The sequence below is a fragment of the Lepidochelys kempii genome, chromosome 2 (genome assembly GCF_965140265.1).
Source record: "Lepidochelys kempii isolate rLepKem1 chromosome 2, rLepKem1.hap2, whole genome shotgun sequence".
NCBI lineage: Eukaryota > Metazoa > Chordata > Testudines > Cheloniidae > Lepidochelys > Lepidochelys kempii.
In genome coordinates this window covers 8,876,069-8,899,608 of record NC_133257.1, presented here as the reverse complement: position 1 = coordinate 8,899,608, position 23,540 = coordinate 8,876,069, and the positions used below count along the sequence as shown (strand labels likewise).

Genomic DNA, 23,540 nt, shown 5'->3' with positions numbered 1-23,540 from the left:
AACTGCATGTGCATCCCTATAGGGCTATACTAGCTACTACACCAGGGGTTCTGCTGCACAGCTACATCAGTCAGGAATCGCCTCTCTTCAAGTTCACACCCTGACCGTCATAGCTGTGCTGGCAGAAGTCTGTAGCGTGGACCGAACCCAAGGCTTGTATTCTTGCTGAACAAGTTTACCAAGAAGGATGCACAGAAAAAAAAAATCCATTCATTCGGCTTAAATCTCAGTTCCTCTGAGTGGGCAGATAAAGTTACAATTGAATTAGTTAGAAGCTGGCAGTAACATAAAACCCAAGATTTAGACTAACTGCTGGGATTAGTAATTCTGGTTGTACAAGATGCACACCACATGCATTTTGGAATAAGACACCAGCATCCAGAGCTAGCGTCTCTAAAGGGTCTGTCCAGCTGAACACGGATATTTTTTAATCTAAACGCCAAAATGACAGTCACATGAAGAAGGGGTTGTTTTTTTATTAACGCTATCACGCTAGTGCCTAGACTAGGGGTGGCCCACCTGGGGCTCCGGAGCCACGTGCGGCTCTTCAGAAGTTAAAATGCGGCTCCTTGTCTAGGCACCGACTCCGGGGCTGGAGCTCCAGGCGCCAACTTTCCAATGTGCCGGGGGGGTGCTCACTGCTCAACCCCTTCTTGCCCCCTCCCCTGAGCCTGCCGTGCCCTTGCTCCTCCCCCTCCCACCCCAGAGCCTCCTGCATGCCACGATCAGGAGGTGCAGGGAGGGAGTGGAAGGTGCTGATCGGCGGGGCTGCTGGTGGGCGGGAGGCGCTGAGAGCGGGCGGGGAGGGGGAGAGAGCGAGCTGCTGCCATATTACTGTGGCTCTTTGGCAATGTACACTGGTAAATTCTGGCTCCTTGTCAGGCTCAGGTTGGCCACCCCTAGCCTAGAGGGCTCAAATTAGATCACTGCCCCATGAGCCCTATTGTGAAAACCACTGTACTCACATGTGCATGCACACCCCGCAAGACACAGTCACTGCCCCAAAGAACTGAGAACAGAACTCAGGATTCCTGACTTCAGCCCAGAATCCATCCACTAGACCATACATACCCCTCTGCCATTTTCCAGATTCAGCTCATCCAATACAAATAGTCTGCAATAATTTGAGCTAAATACACAACCTGAGAGGGAAACTGAAAACTTGTCTACACATACAGCGAAGCAGCCATGCCACTGTAGCACTTTAGTGAAGACACCGACAGGAGAGCTTCTCCTGCTGGTGTAGTTAATCCCCCCCTGCGAGAGGCAGTAGCTATGTCAATGGCAGAAGCTCTCATGGATTTTTCACACCCTCAGCGATGTAGTTACACCAAGGTAAGTTTGTAGTGTAGACCGGGCCAAAGAAATATTATGAGTCTAACCATTTAAACACATATTTTCATAACTGTAATTGGGAGGCTGCTGAGAGATGCTGGGAACTTTCACCAACCTAGTTTTTATTTACTTAAAGCTGAAACTCATGTCAAGGAAAAAGGCAACCAAATATACTCAAGTATCGAGAACCATGCCAGTTGTGTGTGGCCACTACCACTATTGACATTCAGCACCTATTACTTCTGCTGCTTCAGATCTCAGAGTCCTCATGCGCATTGCAACAACGTATACCACCACATCTACACTCATAAGAACATGAGAGCCGACATATTAGGTCAGACCATCTAGCCCAGTATCCTGCCTTCCGACAGTGGCCAATGTCAGATGTTTCAAAGGGAAATGAACAGAACAGGGCAATTATCGAGTGATTCATCCGCTGTCGTCCAGTCCCACCATCTGGCAATCAGAGGCTTAGGGACAATCCAGAGCATGGAATTGCAACCCTGACCATCTTGGCTAACAGCCACTGATGGGCCTTTCCTCGCTGAACTTATTAGATTCTTTTTTTTAAACGCAGTTATACTTTTGGCCTTCACAACATCCCCTGGCAATGAGTTCCACAGGTTGACTGTGCCTTGTGTGAAGAAGTACGTCCTTTTGTGGCCACACATACTCCTTTTCTTTTTCCTTTTGTTTGTTTTAAACCTGCTGCCTATTAATTTCATCAGGGGACTGCTGGTTCTTGTGTTTCACGAATGGGTAAATAACGCTTCCTTAGTCACTTTCTCCAGTTCATTACTGATTTTACAGACCTCGACAACCCCCTTAGTCGTCTCTTTTCTAAGTGGCTTGGTCCCAACCTTTTTAATCTCTCCTCATACGGAAGCTGTTCCAAACCCCTAATCATTTTTGTTGCCCTTCTCTGTACCTTTCTCAATTCTTTTTTAAGATAGGGTGACCAGAATTGCACAGTGTTCAAGGTGTGGGCATACCATGGATTTATACAGTGGCATGATGATATTTTCTGTCTTTTTATCTCTCTCTTTCCTAATGATTCCTAATGTTCTGTTATCTTTTTTTGCCTGCCGCTGCGCACTGAGTGGATGTGTTTAGAGAACTATCTAGGACAACTTCAAGACCTTTTTCTTTAGTGGTAGCAGCTAATTTAGACCCCATCATTTTGTATGTATAGTTGGGATTATGTTTTCCAATGTGCATTAATTTGCACTTATCAGCACTGAATATCATCTGCCATTTTGTTGCCCAGTCACCCACTTTTGGGAGATCCTTTTGTAACTCTTTGCAGTCAGCTTTCGACTTAACTATCTTGAGTAATTTCATATGGTCTGCCAACTTTGTCACCTCACTGTTTACTCCTTTTTCCAGATCACCTGTGAATACGCTGAACAGCAGTAATCCCGGTACAGATCCCTGGGGTGCTCTGCTATTTACCTCTCTCCATTCTGAACACTGACCATTTATATCTGTGCTTTGTTTGTTGAAAGCGTAGCTAGGCATCACAGTTAGTATGGCTGTACCGTCACTGACGGTCTCCAAGCGCAAAAATGTTCGGCGTGACACTGCCTCATGCACGATGCTCTTCTCCCAACCACACTTTGGGACATGCTACCCAGGCGACACAACCCCACCAGCACCCTCCTCCAGCCTGCCAGGCACAATCTCCACCCCCTAAGGCTGCACTAAGAAGGGGGCGCATCCGGCCAGCTCCAGGACATCATACACAGATGGGGCACCCCCATCTGCAGGAGATGCACCCAGCTACAGAGTACCCTATGCACGGGAGGGCGGTCTCCCCAACTCCGGAGCGTCCTGTGCCTGGGGCACGTGCCACCGTCCAGGCAAGGGGCGCGCTGCATGGGGGAGTGGGCGGGAGGGGGCAGGCTCATCCCCAGCGCCCCCCGCCCGGGGCGCCCCCCCCCAGTGCCCCGCACGCACGGGGGCGGGCTCCTCCCCAGCGTGCTCTGAACGTGCCCCACACACGGGGTCCTCCCCAGCCCCGGGAGGTCACGGTCACACTTCCCTCCCACTCACCCGCCCCCCTCCCATTGTTGCAGCTGGAGCTGGCGCCGCCCTGCACCCCCCGCCGGGCTGCCCGCGCCGCGCCGCGCACACTCACCTGCCTCCCCCGCACCGACCCCCGCAAGGGCGCAGCAGTAGCAGTAGCAGCAGCTCGCGCCCGCCCGCCCGCCGTCGCGCGCCGCACGCCGCACGCGCTGCCTCTGAGCTCCCCCGGGGGGCCGGCGCGCACCCGCGCACGAGACACCACCCCTCCCCTGCTCCGTCGCGCGCCCCTCGGCTCGCTCGCACGCACGCAGCCGCGCTCGTCGCCCCACCCCCTTCCCTGCCGTTCGGAGGCGCTCGGCCCGGGGCTGCCCCCACCCCTTACTCGGGGTGTCACGTGGGTGCCGGGGGAGCCAATGGGAGGTGGCCGGAGGGCTGCGATGCTCTAACGGGGCTAAGAGGGTGAAGGAGGGGGGAGGCGACTGGAGAAGTTAGAGAGGACAAAGGGGAGGGGTCACGGGGGGAGGGGGGGAGACGGAGGGTGGGGGAGGGGAAAGAGATAGGAGGGGAAAGGGGAGGGACAAGAGGAGGGGCCGGGGAAAGGGGGCGGGGCCAGAGGAGGAGGAAAAGGGGTTGGGGGGGTAAGAGGAGATGGGGAGAGGTAAGAGAAGGAGGCGGGGAGCAGAGAGAGGGGGTAAGAGGAGAGGAGATGGGGGAGGGGTAAGAGACGGAGACGGGGAGCAGAGAGAGGGGTAAGAGGAGAGGAGATGGGGGAGGGGGAGGGGTAAGAGACGGAGACGGGGAGCAGAGAGAGGGGTAAGAGGAGAGGAGATGGGGGAGGGGGAGGGGTAAGAGACGGAGACGGGGAGCAGAGAGAGGGGTAAGAGGAGAGGAGATGGGGAGGGGTAAGAGACGGAGACGGGGAGCAGAGAGAGGGGTAAGAGGAGAGGAGATGGGGAGGGGTAAGAGAAGAAGGCGGGGAGCAGAGAGAGGGGGGTAAGAGACGGGAAGCAGAGAGGGGGGTAAGAGGAGAGGAGATGAGGAGGGATAAGAGACGGAGACGGGGAGCAGAGAGAGGGGGTGAGAGGAGAGGAGATGGGGGAGGGGTAAGAGAAGAAGGCGGGAGCAGAGAGAGGGGGGTAAGAGACGGGAAGCAGAGAGGGGGGTAAGAGGAGAGGAGATGAGGAGGGGTAAGAGACGGAGACGGGGAGCAGAGAGAGGGGGTGAGAGGAGATGGGGAGAGGCAAGAGGGGAGAGAAGGGGTAGGGGTAAGAGAAGGAGACAGGGAGCAGAGAGAGGGTGGTAAGAGGAGAGGAGATTGGGAGGGGTAAGAGATGGAGACGGGGAGCAGAGAGAGGGTGGTAAGAGGAGAGGAGATGGGGAAGGGGGAGGGGTAAGAGAAAGAGATGGGGAACAGAGGGGGGTAAGAGGAGAGGAGATGGGGGAGGGCTAAGAGACGGAGACGGGGAGCAGAGAGAGGGGGTAAGAGGAGAGGAGATGGGGAAGGGGGAGGGGTAAGAGAAAGAGATGGGGAACAGAGAGGGGGGTAAGAGGAGAGGAGATGGGGGAGCGGTAAGAGAAGGAGATGGGGAGCAGCCAGGGGGGAAGAGGAGAGATGGGGAGAGGCAAGAGGGGAAGGAAGGGGGAGGGGGAAGGGAACAGTGAGAGAGGGGGTAAAAGGAGGTGGGGGGCAAAGAAGGAGTGGGGGATGGGCTAGTATAACTGCAACATGGCCTCAACTTCCAATGGCTAGTTCTGCTATTGCTGACATTCACGATTTTTATCACGTGTCGCCTATGCCCCCACCCCACCCCACCCCACCCCACCCCACCCCATCCCCCGTTCAAGGAGCATTTCCTTTAGCTGTTAGCATTATAGGGCTAGTGACACAGACAATGAGTAGTGTTGATTCTCTGCACTATAGGACAATGGTTAACTCACCTACTAACCTGCTAATTCAGTGACTTTGGAGGAAGAAGCTAGTGAAGCTGGGAGAAATCCCAGATGGGATTAAACGGCACAGCACGTTGGAAAATGGAGTGTAACTTGTACAGTGGAACGTCACACACATATTTCCCAAAAAAGGCAAACTTCTCTACAAATACGCCAAGAGCTTGGAACTTGCAGGATCCATTGAGGAAGATGGCTCAGGAATCTCAACCAAGTTACTTGCCCAATGTGAAACAGCAGTTAAAAAAGCAACCACCATACTAAGGAGCATTGAACAAAGGTGCAGAAAAATAATATTGAAAGAACTAAGTAACTAAGCACCACTACCCTCTACTGGAGGGAATCGGGACTGTCCAACTGTGTGTCACAGGCTCTATACAAAAAGCACCTGAAGGTTACTCTCACTTAGCTCAAGTGGGAAAGGCCTCATCCAAAGCCCACTGACTTCAGAAAGATTTGAGTTCTAGCCCTGCTAGATGGTTCCAAGTTGGCATGCTGGCAGCCTGTTGACAACCGTGAAGTCCTAGGTAGTTGAGGGTTTGTACAATGTTATAATAACCTGACATCAAACAATGATCTATCTTTCCTCTGGACTACAGTGGTCAACTCACTTTAAACTGAAAGGTTCAGAGAAGTACAACAAAGATGATTAGAGGTACTTGCATATTGCGAGAGTTTCCAAAACCTAGGATCAATTAGCATGGGAAGGAAAAGAATTAAAATATGAAGCAGAGTCACTTGAGTGATGTGTTTAAGATTAGAAAGGATAGCATAAAAACAGAAAAATCTTTTCCTGCTTATACCATCCCCATAATTCTACAATAACGAGTTACTTGAAATTAACAGAAGATTAATTTGGGACAAGCATATGGAAATATTTCTTCACACAGTGCATAACCAACTTGTGGAATCGAGTGCTGCAGTCGATACAAAGCAAAATACTGTTGCTGAACTTAATAGAAGACTGGAGAATTTCCTAAGCAATATAAATAATAAATTTAATATGGTGCAACTCGCAGTAGCAAAGCTAGATAAACTCTAGATGTAATGACATTACATCAGTGGTCACTACCCTGGAGACGTGGGTGATTTAAAAGCTGCAAATACTTAGCTGTTCAGGGCAGGGATCTTGTCTTAGGCTGCCAATATGTTACTTTATTATTATAAATCACCATGTATATCTAGGGTGCTATATAAATATCATAAAGTTGAAGGAATGAGAACCGAGCAACAGTCTTCAGCACGAGCTGCCTCTCTTAATTTATTTTTGATTGATAGGTTTTTTTATGGCACTCATCACTATAGCATCTGAGTGCCTCACAGACATTAAAGAAGTATTATGGTCTTCTTGTTACAGAGATGAAATGAGGCACCAAGAGGGATTAAGCGCCTTGCCTAAAGTCACACAGAAAATCTGTAGTAAATCTACGAATAGACTCATAGAAAAGTAGGGTTGTAAGGGACCTCAAGAGGTTATCTAGTTTTGCCCCTCACGCTAAGGCAGGACCAAATATACCTAGACCATCCTTGACAGATGTTTGTTCTGAAAAACCTCCAATGACAGGGATTCCACAACCTCCCTTGAATGTCTAGTACTTCTAGTACTTAACTAACCTTATAGTTAGAAAGTTTTTTTTCTATTATCAAATGTAAACAGATTAAACTAGTTTTCAGGAGTCCCAGAGATATGCTTTAATCTCAAGACCGTCTTTCTTCTGTGGTGAAAGACACTGAAACTTCGTCTTCTAAATCAGAAATTCCTGAGAATACTTTTAACCTCTGAAAGCATTAAAGAACTAAGCCTCACAAGACCTTGTTGGTATTAGGTTTTACAGATGAGGAAACTGAGGGTATGTCCACACAGCAAATTAAGGTGTGATTGTAGTTGTGACATTGCACTCCACAATGTTTTATGGAAATATGCTTATGAGTGTGACTATGATGTAACTGGAATATGCTTCATGCAAAAGGTCTTTTGTAAGGTATCATTACAAAGCTTATGATCTACTGAGTGTGGTCATCCTATTTGTCTGCATGTATTATTTCTATGTCTAGAGTTAGGAGAATAAGATATAAACTTGTATTACCGATGTAAACATATTAAGTGGAAGCCATTAAGGGTGCTTCAGAATCAATGACCTGTAAATGGATCTGTTACTTGCAAACCTTCCTGGGTACCTATGGGCCAGCCCTGGAAGAATGGAGGCTGGGGTCTCACAGGACATGTGAACATATCACCTGATACTCGAATCCATCTTAAACCTGGTGCTTTTCCATTTAGAAGGAGGGGTGGGGACCCAGAGAGACAAAGGAGTCCCGCCTTGGGCCAAAGCTATAAAAGGGGGAGGAGCAGGACAAGGGGAACTCCCAGCCATGAGAAAGCCCCTGCCTGCCACCTAAGATATCTGCTGGAACTAACAAGGACTGTAACAGGGGAAAGGATTGGGCCCAGACTAGGAAGGAGTCTAGTCTGTGAAAGAAGCTTATTGGAACATCTCTGAGGGTGAGATATTACCTGTAATCAGTTTCTTAATGTATTAGGCTTAGACTTGCGTGTTTGGTTTCATTTTGCTTTGTGACTTACTTTGTTCTGTCTGTCATTAGTTTAAACCATTTAAATCCTACTTTTTATACTTAATAAAATCATTTTTGTTTATTAATAAACCCAGAGTAAGTGATTAATAGCTGGGGGAGCAAACAGCTGTGCATATCTCTCTATCAGTGTTATAGAGGGCAGACAATTTATGAGTTTACCCTCTATAAGCTTTATACAGAGTAAAATGGATTTATTTGGTGTTTGGATCCCATTGGGGTCTGGGTGCTGGAGTCAGGTAACCTGAAGAGGATTTTCACTTAAAGCCTGCAGTTTTGGGGGCATGGCCCGGACCCTGGGTCTGTGTTGCGGCAGGCTAGCATGTCTGGCTCAACAAGGCAGGGTTCTGGAAGTCCCAAGCTGGCAGGGAAAACGGGCTCAGAGGTAATTTCAGCACATCAGGTGACAGTCCCAAGGGGTTCTCTGTGACCAAACCTGTCACAGTATTGCAGGCGTACCCGCATTAGCTTTAGCTAGTAATGAAGACATGACAGCACGGACTTCAGCATAGGCTAGCAACCCGAGCCTGTATCCAGGTGCTTGGCAGGATTGTACAGGGGCAGCTAGCCCATGCCAAAGCCTATGCTGCCACATCTGCACTACTATTGTTACGTGCACTAGCTAGATTAAAACTAGTGTAGGTATGCCTACCTGTGATTACACCTTTGTATACTGTGTAGCTGTTTCCTGAGAATCACAGAAATCTGTCCAAGGTTACATCACACATCTGTGTCATTTTGAGATAAAACTATCTTCTGGATATCTTCTGTTATATGATCCCTATCACTGTAATAGTTCAACACTTTTATTGTCTCTCTGTTTAAATGTTGAACTCTTTGGAGCAGAGATCATGTCTTTTGTTCTGTTTTGTGCAGCACCAAGCATGTGTAATTCCATTTCCTTTGTTTTATTGGCTCTCAGCATGTAACAATGTCTGTGGCCAAATCAGGAATAAAATCCAGTGTGCTTGGTGCTGTACAATATGTAGAGGAGGATCCAATTCCTGCTCTATGGAGCTTGCAATCTAAACAGACGGTACAGACATAAAATGCCTTGGATGATCTGAGGAAGGTTCTCTATCACAGTGTTGCGAGATTGGGACTTTTCAGCTTGGAAAAGAGATGACTAAGGGGGGATATGATAGAGGTCTATAAAGTCAAGACTGGTGTGGTGAAAGTAAATAAGAAGTGTTATTTACTCCTTCTTATAACACAAGAACTAGGAGTCACCAAATAAATTAATAGGCAGCTGGTTTAAAACAAACAAAAGGAAGTATTTCTTCACACAACGCATAGTCAACCTGTGGAACTCTTTGCCAGAGGATGTTATGAAGGCCAAGACTATGGGAAGGTCTACACTAAGTCAACCTAAGTTACGCAAGTTACTAAGTCATGCTAAGTCAACCTAAGTTATGCAACTCCAGCTACGTTATTCACGTAGCTGGAGTTGATGTACCTTAGGTCAACTTATTGCGATGTCCACACTGTGCTGGGTCAACGGGAGAAACTCTCCCATCAACTTACCTTATGCTTCTCATTCCGGTGGAGTACCAAAGTCGATGGGAGAGTGATCGGCAGTCCATTTAGTGGGTCTTCACTAGACCCACTAAATCGAGCCCTAGTGGATCGATCGCCGTGCGTCACTTGCCCAGTAAGTGGAGACAAGCCCTATAACAGGGTTCAAAAAAGAACTAGATAAGTTCATGGAGGATGGAGATGTGGGCAGATGAAGTGGGGAATGGGTGGAAATGAGAGCAGAGGTGCAGCGAAGAGTAGCATTGGATACAGAGTTGTAAGGATGAGAGCTTGAACCTGCTGCAGAAGAGGAAGCCAGTTGGATGAAGGTGCAGCACTAAGAAGGTCTGGAAATGGATCCAGATGCATCTAAGGCAGGAATTCCACACAGTCATTACAAGTGTCCCCAGGGATGATGTTATGTGTGGTCCAGCAAAATGCCTGGTCTACAGGTCAGCCTAGACCTTAGCTCTAGGAATTTTAATGTTACTTAAGAGATGTTGTGGTTGGTTTGTTGCCTAAAATACAGAACAGGAAAATATGGTTCTGAGCTACTGGCAGCCAGATCATGATAGATGCTAAGTGCCTTCCCCATTGTTTCGAGTTCATACCTTACCGAAGGCGCTCGGAACCTCATGGCCTTGGGCCAGAACATTCTAATTCATGAGCATGTGTAATTCCATTTCCTTTATTTTATGTGAGTTACTTGACTGATGTATCGTGGCTACACACGCATTACAGTTTTGCTATTTACTCTGTGCCTTGCAGGTGACCTGCAAAGTAAAAACAATAAAAATTAGTGCTCTTTTTGGCTTTATTATGTGTCACTAAATCCTGAAAGGTTGGAGAGTGTTGTGGTTTTTTTTCACATTGGAAGTTCAGCCCTGGTGTGTCCTGGAGGACCCTACTGATGATGGGAGAACTGGTAGGTTTATAATAACAGGGGTACCATGCAAGTGAAACCAGATTAATTGAGAAAGGAAATTATTTTTATTCTAACTGTATAGAACCCTTTGGGGGCTGTGATGGAGCTTACTCCCATCACCTGTCAGACAAGGGGTTAAAAGCCAGTTAGTGCACTTGTGATTGATTGATTGATTGCCTTCTGTCCAGAGGGGGTGGAGGTACATAAGGATCATGACACCCCCCCCCCCCCTACTCTCCCACCCCCCCGGGCCTTGTAAGGAACCAGGGAGAATTGAGGAGAAAGAGAGAGAACCTGCCCGTGACTAAAGAGAAGACAGGATTTTCTGTGGACAGAAACCCACAGGGAGCAGGTCACGTTCCTGTAGGGGTGACCCTGAGGTAGGGCCAGTAAAAGCACTTGAGTGGAGCCCATGAGGGGTGGAAGACTTATTAGTTCAGCAGAGAATGGAGGCTGTGTTAAGCACAAGCGGTGGGAAACAGCACAAGGGGGCTTAGAGGTAGGAAGCAGCCCCGAAAGTAGCAGCATGTCTGAAGAAGCAGACCTAGCTGCTTAGTACAGGGGTCCAGGCCAGAACCTAGAGGAGATGGTGGGCCTGGGTTCCTGAGGAAAGAGAATGCAAGTCAAACATAAGGCATAGTGAGCCCAGGATGGGGCTGAATGCTGACCCCAAAGGCTGGGGTGAGGAATAGCCCAAAGAATTCCTCAGGCAAAACCAGACTTGACAAGCCTAATATTTCCATGGTAAAAAAAAAACAAAAAACAAGCAGAAAAAAACCTTTGAAAATAACTTTCTGGACCTCTTTATGCATCATACAAAAACAATAAAGAGTATACTTCCATATTTTCTCCTTGAGCCTTTCCTTTCCTTTCAACTTTAAGATAGCAGGTTTCGCTGTGTAACTCCCTCCTACCTCTTCAAAGTGAGGACAAACTCTAAGTGAAAGAGGAATGGAGGCTGTGGGTGGAATGACCGTTGTTTTCATTAAATAGTAAGTAAATTGCTTTTGGTGTTCACAGGCTTGATTCTGCCAGTCTTACTCAGATAAAACTTCTGTTGACTTAACTCTCTTTTGACATCATTGGATGCACAAGGATTGGCTGCTAAAACCATATACAAATCAACTATTTCCTTTAAAAAAGAGAGAGAAGGAAACAAGAACAACCAACAAAGGGAACAAAAACAAACACAAAGGAAAAAGCTTGCCAGCCACTACAGTTGGTAAAATATTTTGGCCAAATTCTACCAGTGTTACACAAGTTTAACCCCATTACCTTCAATGGAACTGAGGGCAGAATTTAATTTTCAATATACATTTATTAATTTGTTCCATTTTTTCTTTAACATAATGTAGTGGTTTGCAGCATTGTTGTAGCCATGTCAGTCCCAGGATGTTAGAGAGACAAGGTGGATGGACTTTTATTGGACTAATTTCTGTTGGAGCAAGATTTACCATACTTCTCCAATAACTGGTTCTGACCTGGTTCTTTCTTCATGAATGAGATGGTATTCACTTTCCGTGTCTCAGTGTCTTTTATGGACTAGACAGAGGGCTCAGATAAACCTGACACTGGTACAAAACCCCATCTGGTAACATCTTCAGGTCTCTTTACCAGTCTGGGTGGGGCGACTATATTTCCCTTTGTTGAATATGGGACACCTGGTAAAATTACTCGTATTCAAGCGAGTTCAATGGCAATCAGTTAGAACTATGAAGTACAAACATGCAAATGAACATAAAGTTGACTGAGCCCCCATTAAAAAGAAATACTGCGTAGTTGGATTCTTTGTATTTACCTTCTTATCTTTAAGGCTTTAGGGTTCACATGGGAGGGGTCGCATGTTTCCCCCCCCCACCCCAGATTTCTGCCAGGGTTCACAGCAGAATGTGGCCAGCAGCAGCCTCCTTGCAGCACTGTGCAGGAGGGAAGAGACGGGAACTGCTTCCAGCCACAGATGTGGCGGAGACAGATGACCTGGCCCCCGTCTTTGCAGAGCTAATCTCTTCTTTCCTTCCCCCACCCCACCCCTGTGTGGTTGGAAGCAACTTCTCCCTTCCTGCCTGCACCGTGTCAAAAGGCAGCTAAAACCTCCAGGCTGCTGCTGGTCACTGACATAACCCAGCCACCTCCAGTTCCCCTGGCTGCAGCGTGGGCAGCAAGAGGTTAAGCCCTAAGGCTGCATTGTGCACCAGGGTGCAGGGAACCTGACTGCAGGGGCTTCTGTGAACCCAGCCAGAGAGGTGGGTCAGCAGGTGAAGGTGCCTAGGGGACAGAGAGCCCCGCGCTCACTGCCAGGACCCAGGGCAGGGGTGTGAAGAAGGTGCTGAGCCCCTGCCCCAGGGGCTGCTGTGGAGCCTGCAGGCTCAGGGCATGAACAGGCTGGAAATTGCTTCCCACCCACCCACCACTCCAGAGCTTAGCTGAGGGGCAGAGAGGCTTCCCCATGCCAGCACTGTGCGGGGCTTTGGCACATGTAGGGCTCAGCTCCTCCTGGCTAGCGGCCCAGGCTGGAGGGTCTTGGGCTTTCCCGGGGCGCCCGCTCAGCCAGAGGCAGTGGGGGAAGGAAGGAGCCTGCCGGCCAGGCTGTTGGTGAGCTGAGCAGTGCTGCGGGAGATATGGAAGAGCAGCGGGGCTGGGGGCGGGGGGTGAACAGGCAAAGCAGGGAGAGGACAGGGAGAGTAGGAGCACGTGAAGGGCCAGTGGATGGGCAGCAGAGGCGACACGTAACTGGCCACCGCCTGGCGCCTGCCTGCACTCATGAGCCGTCGCGGCTTGCAGCACACAGCCAGTGCCAGCCAGAAACGGGATGTGGGGGCGAGGCCCTGCTGGCCAAGAGCCAGCACGTAGTGGGGGGCTGCGCTGACGGACCAGCCGGACGGAGCAGCTGGCCCCACAGTCTGCATCTTTGCCCCACCACCAGCCTGGCACACCCACTCCCATCGTCAGTCACTGGACCCCTTCCCCTCCCTCCCCCCCACACTCACTGCTGGTGGGAGGGCAGCTGGCGAGCAGGGATCTGGCCAGCTGCAGGACCCATCTGTACTGATGGGGGGGGAGACAGAAAATACGGGACAATTTGTCTGTTTTTAAGAAAAAGTCAGGACACCTGCAGGAGGGCTTAAATACGGGAATGTCCCTTTAAAAACAAGACATCTGGTCACCCTAAATCTGGGTCCATATCCCATAGCCATGCTAGACCTGCCAGACTTTTATCTAGTTTAGAAAACCCACATTAGTTTAGAGGAATGTTTCCACATTTGGGCCACTGCCTTAAGAGGATCAAGTGGGATCTACACTAACTGTAATTTCCTGGATTTGAAAGGATTATTCAGCACAAATATTGATAATCTCCTTGCATTTCAGCATCATGTAATGTCCTTTTCAGCATAATGCACTGAAAAGCAATTTGGGATCATTGTAACCGTACTGAAATTACTAACCTTATAGGGCTCTATCCCTCTAGTCAATGGGCCTACTCACATTCTTAAAGATAAGCACATGCCTCAATCCTTCAGTGGATTGGGACGGGACTACTGCATTCAGCACTGTGCTAGTTCAAATCCATACACGGAAGAAGAGGCTCTTTCTGCAGTAGCTAAGTTTAGAGGGAGGGTTTCAGACTCTTGAAATGATTCTCATACACCTGCTTTGTCACAATTTCTGATCTCTAATCTTTCCTTTTTTTTAATCCTTCCCTGCTCTGTCATAATGATTTTCATTTCAGCAAAATTCAAGCTCTTTCACCTAGGATGACGCCGCACTGAACCAATGGAAATAATGATCCTATTTTGTGTCACAGCTGACAACACCTCTCACTGCTTCTGCAGAAGAGTGGTGATGCATTTTTTCACTGCTAACTTACAAATCGTTGCTACAAAAGCCACTTCTCCAGGACCGGAAAGAACAGAGATTGCTTCTTAATGTGCTTTAGTGTCACTGCTCCAGCACTGATGCCTCCTTCTCACCCTCCAGCTGAGGACCAGATTCTCTCCTGATCTCCCCATACTATTAGAGAGCCAAGACAGATGCTCCACTTCTAGTACTTTCCTTTGGGTTATCATGAGAGTCAGGTGACATTTTTGTGACCAGGCAGTAGGTTTAACGACAAATCCCAAGTTTAAGCCGAATTCATTAAGATTTGTGAACCTTTAGGGAACCTTCCCTGAGTTCCAAGTGATCCTGCAATTACGTTTTGGTCAGTTGTGGGCTCAAAGAGATAAGGAGATGACTATTTATGGTTGCAGGTGGAAACGAGATAAAACTTGGCAGTTTCTCATAGTCTTGAAGTTGTAACCAGGGAAAACTGGTGGTTTCAGCAGGGTTTCACTTTAGATTTGAGGGTTGTTCAAACCCAGAAACTCAAAATGAGCCTCGGTGGGTAAGAAGTTAGAATCCCATGAGACCTGAAACAAAAAAGTCTCCTTTGGATTGAAACTGCTAAACACCATATAGAGCTGGTCAACACCACTAATGTCCTTCTCACAACCAGCTAGAGACTTCACTCTTGTACTGCATGTTTCACACCAGGGTCCAAGGCTTCACCATTTTGTTTCACACCAGTGTCCTGGTTAATAAGCAACACCATTGATGAAGCATCCGTTACTGTAGCATCTTTCCCTGCATTGCCTCACCTGCAATCTGAACAGTATCAAAAAGTCCATTGATATAAATGAGTAGGGATCAGTTTAGCTTGTGCAACTCCTGAAATGGACACTAATGAGTAGAAGATAACAATCGCACAGCCGATGAAGTGAGCTGTAGCTCACGAAAGCTTACGCTCAAATAAATTGGTTAGTCTCTAAGGTGCCACAAGTCCTCCTGTTCTTTTTGCGGATACAGACTAACACGGCTGCTGCTCTGAAAATTGCACAGGTGACTCACTTGATTCCTCCAGAATTACAAAAAGTAGATTGTTTTTACTTGTCTTTCCCAGCACAGAGGTCCATCTGGCCACAAACCCACCTGGTCTCATGGAGATGCTGGATTTCTTGAACTTGCAGAAAAGCCTTCAACAGCATCTGTAACACTGTGAGTGCTTGTGGGTGCTCTTTCTTTCTGGGTGAGCTGGAGAGGAAACAAGACCATTCAAAAACTCAGATTCAGATGGTTTCTTTATTAGTCTTTCCTTCTCACAAAAGGTAAGAACTGCAGTCTGTGCCTTTAAAGAGTCACAGGATATATAGGTTTCAGAGTAGCAGCCGGATTAGTCTGTATTCTATATATATAGATATATATAGGATCAATGTCTGGAATTCACTTAAAGATTGACTAATTGGACTGCATTCTGCACACAAATGAAACTGAAATTCACTGCCTTGTGGTACCACCTTTCTTCCTCCCACACATGTCAAAACCATAGTTGTATGCTTCACTTATTACCCAAGTATTGGTACCCAGGGGCAAATTCAAGCCATCAGGAACTGGGAGCCCTGAACAGAGACTGCATCCAGATCTGGAAGGTTATACGTGCATGTGGCCCTGGGAGAGAAGTACTGTATAAAGCAGGGGTTCTCAAACTGGGGGGTCGGGACCCCTCAGGGAGTCGCAAGGTTATTACATGGGGGGTCGTGAGCTGTCAGCCTCCACCACAAACCCTGCTTTGCCTCCAGCATATATAATGGTGGTAGATATATAAAAAAGTGTTTTTAATTTATAGGGGGTGTCGTACTCAGAGGCTTGCTATGTGAAAGGGGTCACCAGTACAAAAGTTTGAGAACCACTGGTATAAAGGTCTGACTACACAACAGCTGCATCAGATGACCTGGTTCCATCGCAGCTGTCCTCTAACCCAGTTAAAGTTCAATCCCATTTTGTCATGTAAACGGGCCAATCCATGGCTTTAGCCTTGTCTGACAACATGGTTAAATTCTTGCATGCACCACAGTGTGGAATGGTGGCTTAACCAGGTCAGAAAAGGGCCCTATTGTAACTGGGTCCACCAACATGGCTGTAGTTGTGTAAACAGACCCTGTGGGTGTAGAATGTGCATGTGTAAAGGGTTAAAGGGAGTGCCTTGGGATGCTCTTCAATAGCCCTGACCCTGACAAATGCAAGACTACTGAGGAGAAAAGAAAGAAAGAAAGAAAGAAAGAAAGAAAGAAAGAAAGAAAGAAAGAAAGAAAGAAAGAAAGAAAGAAAGAAAGAAAGAAAGGTGGTGGGAGGGCTAAGGAATTGTGGAGAATCCTTTGTGGCTCTGAAGCGTTCAGTCTTATGCTTCAGCCTTAACAACATTTTCAGTGTAATTGTGCTTATTGTTAATACTGGGTGGGATTTTCAAAAATACCTAAGTGAGTTGGGAGCACCAGCCTCATTGAAAATCAATGGGGTGGGATTTTCAAAAGTACCTGAGTTAGGTGTCTAATATGCTTAGTGATTGCAGATAATCAGGAGTTGGTAGATAGGTAGTCAGTAGATCCTCAAGTGGTGTAAACTAGCATTGTTCTATTTAAGTTAGTGGAACTACATTGATTTACATTAGCTGGTGATCTGACCCATGCTGCTGATCAGATTTTCTATGAGAATAACAGGAGCTACACACTCAGGGGTTGTCTACACATGGAGTTATCCGTAATTAACGATCCCTGATTCACTCCATGTGTGGACACTAATTCTGGAGTTTGAGTTTCTTGTTCCTGTTTAGTTTAACCCACTTTGAAAGTGGGTAAATGTAAACACAAACAAGCACATTCAGGGCTAATTCCTCAAACCCTCATAACTGGGCAGATGTTTTTCATCCTCAAAGCCCTTTACAAATGTTAACTAACCCTCACAACAACACTGGGTTGGGAGTGTGGATAACTCATCTTTAGGCTGGGCAGAATTCGGTTTTGATATTTTGATGTTTATTTTTAACCATTTTTTCCAGTTTTTATTGATGTACATTTTCATAGTTGGAGGAAATTATGGGGGGAGGGGAGTCTGCCAAGAATTATTTAATGACAGTAGATGTTGCAAATCAAAAAGTTAACTCGTATAACCATTAAAACACAAATTGTCAACCTCATGTCAAAATATACAAAGTAAATATCCTTAAATCAACCTCTAAGTTCTCAAGCAGGATTTTTCTTACTTTTGCCTCTGTACATTTCGATGATCATCAATGGAAATATGTTTTGTGGGTATGGGGAAAGTGACGTTTACTGACACTTACCAGTAAGAAGCTAATCCTTCCAAGCCTGCTCATTTTACAGCTGGGGAAGCTGAGTCAGAGAGGTTCCAGCGACTTAACTAAAGTCCCGCTATGACTCACTGCTTGAACAAGGATTAGGACCAAATAATGAATGGGCTGCAGGCCTGTTCTCTCTCACCTCTCTATCTTAGGTATTTATCTGGCCCCCATTATCATGGTATCTGAGCGCCTCAAATGATAATGTATTTATCCACACAACACTCCTGTGAGGCAGGGAAGTGCTATTATTCCCACCATACAGAGAGACTAAGGCCTTGATCCTCAAAGTTGTTTAGGCCCCATTGATTTCACTGGGATCCTTTGAGGTCTGGGCCTAAATGACTTGACCAGGGTCACTCAGAACAACTCTAGTGGAGCAGGAAATTAAGCCTAGGCTAACCACTGGACCATCCTTCTTCCCAAAACATTTGGCGGGAGTAGGTGGAACAGCGGGAAAAAAGTGACTTGCCCAAACTCCTATGGCAGGCGAGTGGCAGAGCCAGGTTTAGAATACAGGTCTCCTGACTCTCAGTCATTTAACCTGTCTGTTAGACCACAATGAACTTCCCATCTCTCTGGTGTTTAAAAGTCTAGAGGCGAATTAGAAAAATACCAGTTGACATTAATTCCAGCTGAACTTGATTGCACATGCAGAAGCAAGCTGGAGAGGGAGACAATTCTGGTTCTGTCTGGTCAGCAGCAACTCCACCCACCGAAGCTTCCCAGCAGGAAATTGAGTTGCAAACATTACATGATCAGAATACATTTTCATACACTGATCCTACCCTGGGGACAGGACACTTTTGCTCGCCACATGTTGAGGGAATAGCTTTATACATATTAACCCTTTTGTGAATATTGCATGTAATGCATCACAGTTCCAGTCTTAATCCAAGCTTTGAAGGTGACAACCAAAGAAAAAAATGGGGTTTAGGATTTTCTGGGCCACTTCATAATATATAAAGAAGTCCCAAAAGGTTGTGTCTTTTGAGGATTTTATTTTTCTGCTTGCTTTTCACATTCAGAAATGTAAGTCTCATCCATATATTTCTTGAAATACTCTATAGCTAAGTGGAGAACGGGTGGTTTATGACAGTAGAGAAACGATGTAAAACTGATTAAAACTAATTGGTTTTTGTTAAGATCTACTTAACTCATATGTTTGAGAAGCTGTTGGGAGAAACACTCTCATGTTTAAAATTCCAAAACCTGCCTTTTCAGTTAAGGACTAAGAAAAATTGCAATTCACATGTCTAAACTCTATAATGCACCTCAGGGAAAATAAGACTTGACTTTGCTAATATCTCTCAAAGACTCTCAAAGAGTCTTAGGATGGAAGAATCCCATGCACTACTACAGGCTGGGGACCGACTGGCTAGGCAGCAGTTCTGCAGAAAAGGGCCTGGGGATTGCAGTGGACGAGAAGTTGGATATGAGTCTGTTAGCCTGAGGCAGTTGGAACTAGGTTTTACTTTACAGAAGATGGGCTACCTGCAGCGTTCTACCCTTTCCACATCTATCGTCGGTAATTGTGTAGGTAAGACATAGGCAGACTGAGGTTGCAAACAGGTGGTATATATTAAGAGTAATAATAACAGGCTAGGACTCCCTGCAAACACAATAACAGCTGGGTTATTAACCCTTTGATGTAAATGGGGGTGAACCCCAGAGCCCCAAACCCTATACACATTGGGGTACCCAGGACTAAACAAGAAGGACTATACCATGTCTTGCAGACGCTGGACAGGAGAACAGGAACAGGAACACAGACGGGAACCAGGACCTCAGGGACAGGTGCCAGGAACAGGAACACAACAGGAACCAGACCTCAGGAACTTTGGTGACAGGTAAGTAGATCTTCAGTATGGTGTCTTCTGTCTTCAATTCTTGATCTCTTCATCCGGCGTGCTGAATGCGAACGCTAGCTCACATGATGATGGAACAGGTGAGTGGAGGTAAGTTAAGGGGACGCGGGTAGATGTTACTGGTTCACCTCAAGTCCTAATCCCGCATGCCTCTAGCTAACAGCAGGACTGGTACACTGTAGAAGGGCTTCTATGCCTCACTGGGACGACCTGCTTCCACAGCATCCAGAGATACAGAGTGCCCCTCAGAGGGTGACACTTTCTTATATGCGTTCTCTGTTGCTAGGCAGATTCTACTGCCACGAGACACTACCTTTCCCGCCTTTTCCTTGCTTTGGTGCCAAACTCAAAAAAAGCACCAAAAGCTGCAGGAGAAGAGATGACAAGACGGAGGACAGGTTGTCCTTTTACCAATCCAACATGGCGACTATGTACACTTAATAAATTGAACGTTTTCTACCCAACAAGTCAACAGTGTGCCCTTGGTGCCAAGAAGGCTATCGGCATATTGGGCTGCATTAGTAGGAGCATGGCCAGCAGATTGAGGGAAGTGATTATTCCTCTCTATTTGGCACTGGTGAGGCCACATCTGGAGTACTGCATCCAGTTTTGGGCCCCCCACTACAGAAAGGATGTGGACAAATTGGAGAGAGTCCAATGGAGGGCAACGAAAATTATCAGAGGGCTAGGGCACATGACTTATGAAGAGAGGCTGAGGTAACTGGGCTTATTTAGTCTGCAGAAAAGAAGAGTGAGGGGGCGTTTGATAGCAGCTTTCAACTACCTGAAGGGGGGTTCCAAAGAGGATGGAGCTTGTCTGTTCTCAGTGGTGGCAGATGACCGAACAAAGAGCAATGGTCTCAAGCTGCAGTGGGGGAGGTGTAGGTTGGATATTAGGAAAAACTATTTCACGAGGTGGGTGGTGAAGCGCTGAAATGGGTTACTTAGGGAGGTGGTGGAATCTCCATCCTTAGAGGTTTTTAAGGCCCGGCTTTGTTAGTTCAAGTGGTGGGCTTGCCATTTTGGTGCTGAAGGTCACAGGCTTGATTCCCATGGAAGACTGTTGGGTCTGTATATGGCTACAATTTGTAGCATGTGGTTGTGTTGCTATAGCCACTAGACTACCTCTGCTCCTGCCGAGTGAGAGGGAAGAGGGGCAGAGCAACAAAAGGGAAATATAAATAGATTTCCTCTACAAGGTCTACTAAAAAGAAATGGGGACGAGGCCGGGGGGGGGGGGGGGGGTAGAGAAAGAGAGAGCTGTGTTTCCATGGTAACTGCCAATGGTTTATTTAAGAAAGACAACGAAACAAAAAAAAAAGGCAAAGTCAAGTGGGAATGAAGATCATTGCAAAACCCCACGAATATATTGATGCCCATATATTTAAAGTGAAGTTCCATGTACGAACAACTCTCTGTTCCAAATGGTGTGCTTAAAAAATTCATACCACTCTACCTATTTATGAATTGATCCTTGAAACATTATTTTTAAATATTCATTTCTGGTAAGGGAATAAAGAAGAAATGTGGGAATGCACCATAACAAACGTCAGGATGATGAAATCACCCTGAGTGGAGCAACAGATCCTGTCTGCCCTGTCAGAACACAAATGAACATTGGTTTAGCTCAAGTCCTTATTCATATGGACTTCAAAAAGAAGCAGCCAAGGACATTCCGTTGGAGTGAGTGGGGGAGTGACGGTCCATTGGGAGACGCGCAGCTCTATTGGTCTAACTGCGTCTACTTTGCATGGACCACATTCAGCCTTGGCAAAAGTGGGTGCAGCCCTTATTGACCTCAATGATTTTAGTTGCATTCGGATCAGGGAAATGGGAGATTTTGCGGCTCTGAGTGGCTCTCACATCTTGATGGTCTATGTCAGGACTTCTCAACCACTGATCTGAATCAGCACTATTGGGAGTCAGACTTTTGTCACTGTTTGCCCTAGGCACCTACTCCCTTCCTCCATGCTAAGCCGCTGTATTAAATCTTAATCTGCAATCATTTCCTGCCTTCCATTCAACACTGCACACCCTCCTCCTCCATACTAACTCCAGACCAAAAACTCAGCCACGAGAACAGCCCAATCTTAATAAGGTGCAGAATGAAGTCATTAGTCTAGTAATATACACATTATTTTTTCCAGTGTATAAAGGGATAGGGTCATGGTCATAGGAGAGTTCACCTTCCTCTGTGCCTGTGAACTCAGATACTCTGCTGGCGTCAGGTGGGGATAATAAACTTGTGGCTAGAGCATATATGGCACCACAGCCTTCTGCTGGATGTAACATATGAACTGTTCAACTACATATGAACATTTTGCGATCTGGAGGCTGCAGCCCTCGGATCTAAGATCTAACACCACGACAGCCAATTGAAATTCCCCGTGACCCCACTTGTGTTACTGGAACAAAAGGTCCTGAGTTACATCCCCAACAAGGACAGTCAAGTTCATGAGGCTGTGGGGTATGGAATACTTGCCAGGAACGAAGTTTCTGTGGCCATGGGATTATTACAGCATCACAGTCTATCGCACCATTTCTCAAATGTGGGGGAGTGAGGAGGCGAGCAGGGGTGTGAGGAGGCAAGCAGCGGGTGGGGGTGGCTGAGGAGGCAAGCGGTGTGGGGGTGAGGAGGCGAGCGGCGGGCGCATGGGCAGTGGGTGGACTCCCCCTTTGGGGAGGCTAGCCTCTGACTCCACCCCTTCTGCCTGCGCTTCCCCCCACCCCTGGCACCTGCATCCCTGAGACCCCCTGTGCCTGGAGGCATCACCTCCCAGCCCGGAGAAGCCCTGACTGCCCCCACCCCCGCGGCCGGAGGAGCCCCGGGCTGGCCAAAGCCTCCCCCCACCCCACCTGCCCAAATAAGCCCCCGCGGGGCTGGCTGAAGCCCAGAGCACCTCCCCCCTTGTTCAGAGGAGCTCTGGGCTGGCCGAAGCCCCGAGTCCCACACCTGCCTGGAGGAGCCCTGGGCCAGCCGCAGCCGTGCCTCCCCTCCCCTCCTCTCCCTCCCCTCACCAGACCCAAGCCACCCTGATATGTTTTTCATTATTATTTGGACTTCTATTATGTCAAAGCATTTTTAAATTTACTTCAGCCTTGTGATACAGACAACCACTTTTACCAAAAAAAGCAAAAGAAACAATAATAAAAAAGACAAGAATGTGCAAAGCACCTTATTTGTGTTTCTATTCTGTGAGGTCCAGTAAAGAATAGAGATACCTGTGCATGATTTTTATGACTGAGTCTGCAAAAAAACCCAAACCCAAACCTTACATAAATAAATTACAAGGATTTGGATGTATATATGTGCATATTACTTTATTAACTTTAGGAAAAATAAATAATTTTAGGGAACAGTGTCAGTGTGGCCACCAGCAAGAGTTGGTGGCCTCACTCTGAGGCCACCAAAACATTTTTTGGGAGAACTCCTGGTATCGATTCTCTGCGAGTGCTTAGGGGGAGTCCCTGGACCCCATTCCTAACCTTTTGCTAAATTTCTGTCAGTGGTTGACTTGCAATATGTCCTGTGATGGCCTGGCAGACGTGATAGGTATACACACTTAGCTCAGATGGCTGAAGAATTGTGGCCTCTACTTCATCATCATAATACAGAACAAGAAATTGTTTTTACATCTGGTTAATTTGAAAGTGCTCGCAGCCCCACCAGCATCCTCCACAGAAAATATATGAGTGAGTCTGGACTGTGCACACCAGTGGCTCTCAACCTTTTCAGACAGCTGTACCCCTTTCAGGAGTCTGATTTGTCTTGTGTATCCCCCATGTTTCACCTCACTTAAAAACTACTTGCATACAAAACCAGACATAAGAATACAAAAGTGTCATAGCACGCTATTACTGAAAAAATGGCTGACTTTCTCATTTTTAGCATATAATTCTAAAATAAATCAATTGGAACATAAATATTGTACTTACATTTCAGTGTACAGGCTACAGAGCAGTATAAACAAGTCACTGTCTTTATGAAATTTTAGTTTGTACTGACTTGGCTAGTGCTTTTTATGCAGCCTGTTGTAAAATTAGGCAAATATCTAGATGAGTTGATGTCTCCCGTGGAAGACCTCTTCATACCCCCAAGGGTACACGGACCCCTGTTTGAGAACCACTGGTGTACACAACTATTACTCCATCAGACAATGCTATC

At 47.0% G+C, this 23,540-nt stretch overlaps 1 protein-coding gene across 3 annotated transcripts in view; it reads right to left on the bottom strand.

Annotated features, from left to right (window-relative positions):
• Positions 1–3,665, bottom strand: part of PTP4A3 (protein tyrosine phosphatase 4A3) — a 169,284-nt gene extending 165,619 nt beyond the window's left edge. For all 3 annotated transcript variants that reach the window (XM_073329998.1, XM_073329999.1, XM_073330005.1), the window contains exon 1: positions 3,473–3,665. The gene's annotated coding sequence lies outside the window, so the exon portion shown is untranslated. The remainder of the gene's footprint in view (positions 1–3,472) is intronic.
• Between the last annotated feature and the right edge of the window lie 19,875 nt (positions 3,666–23,540).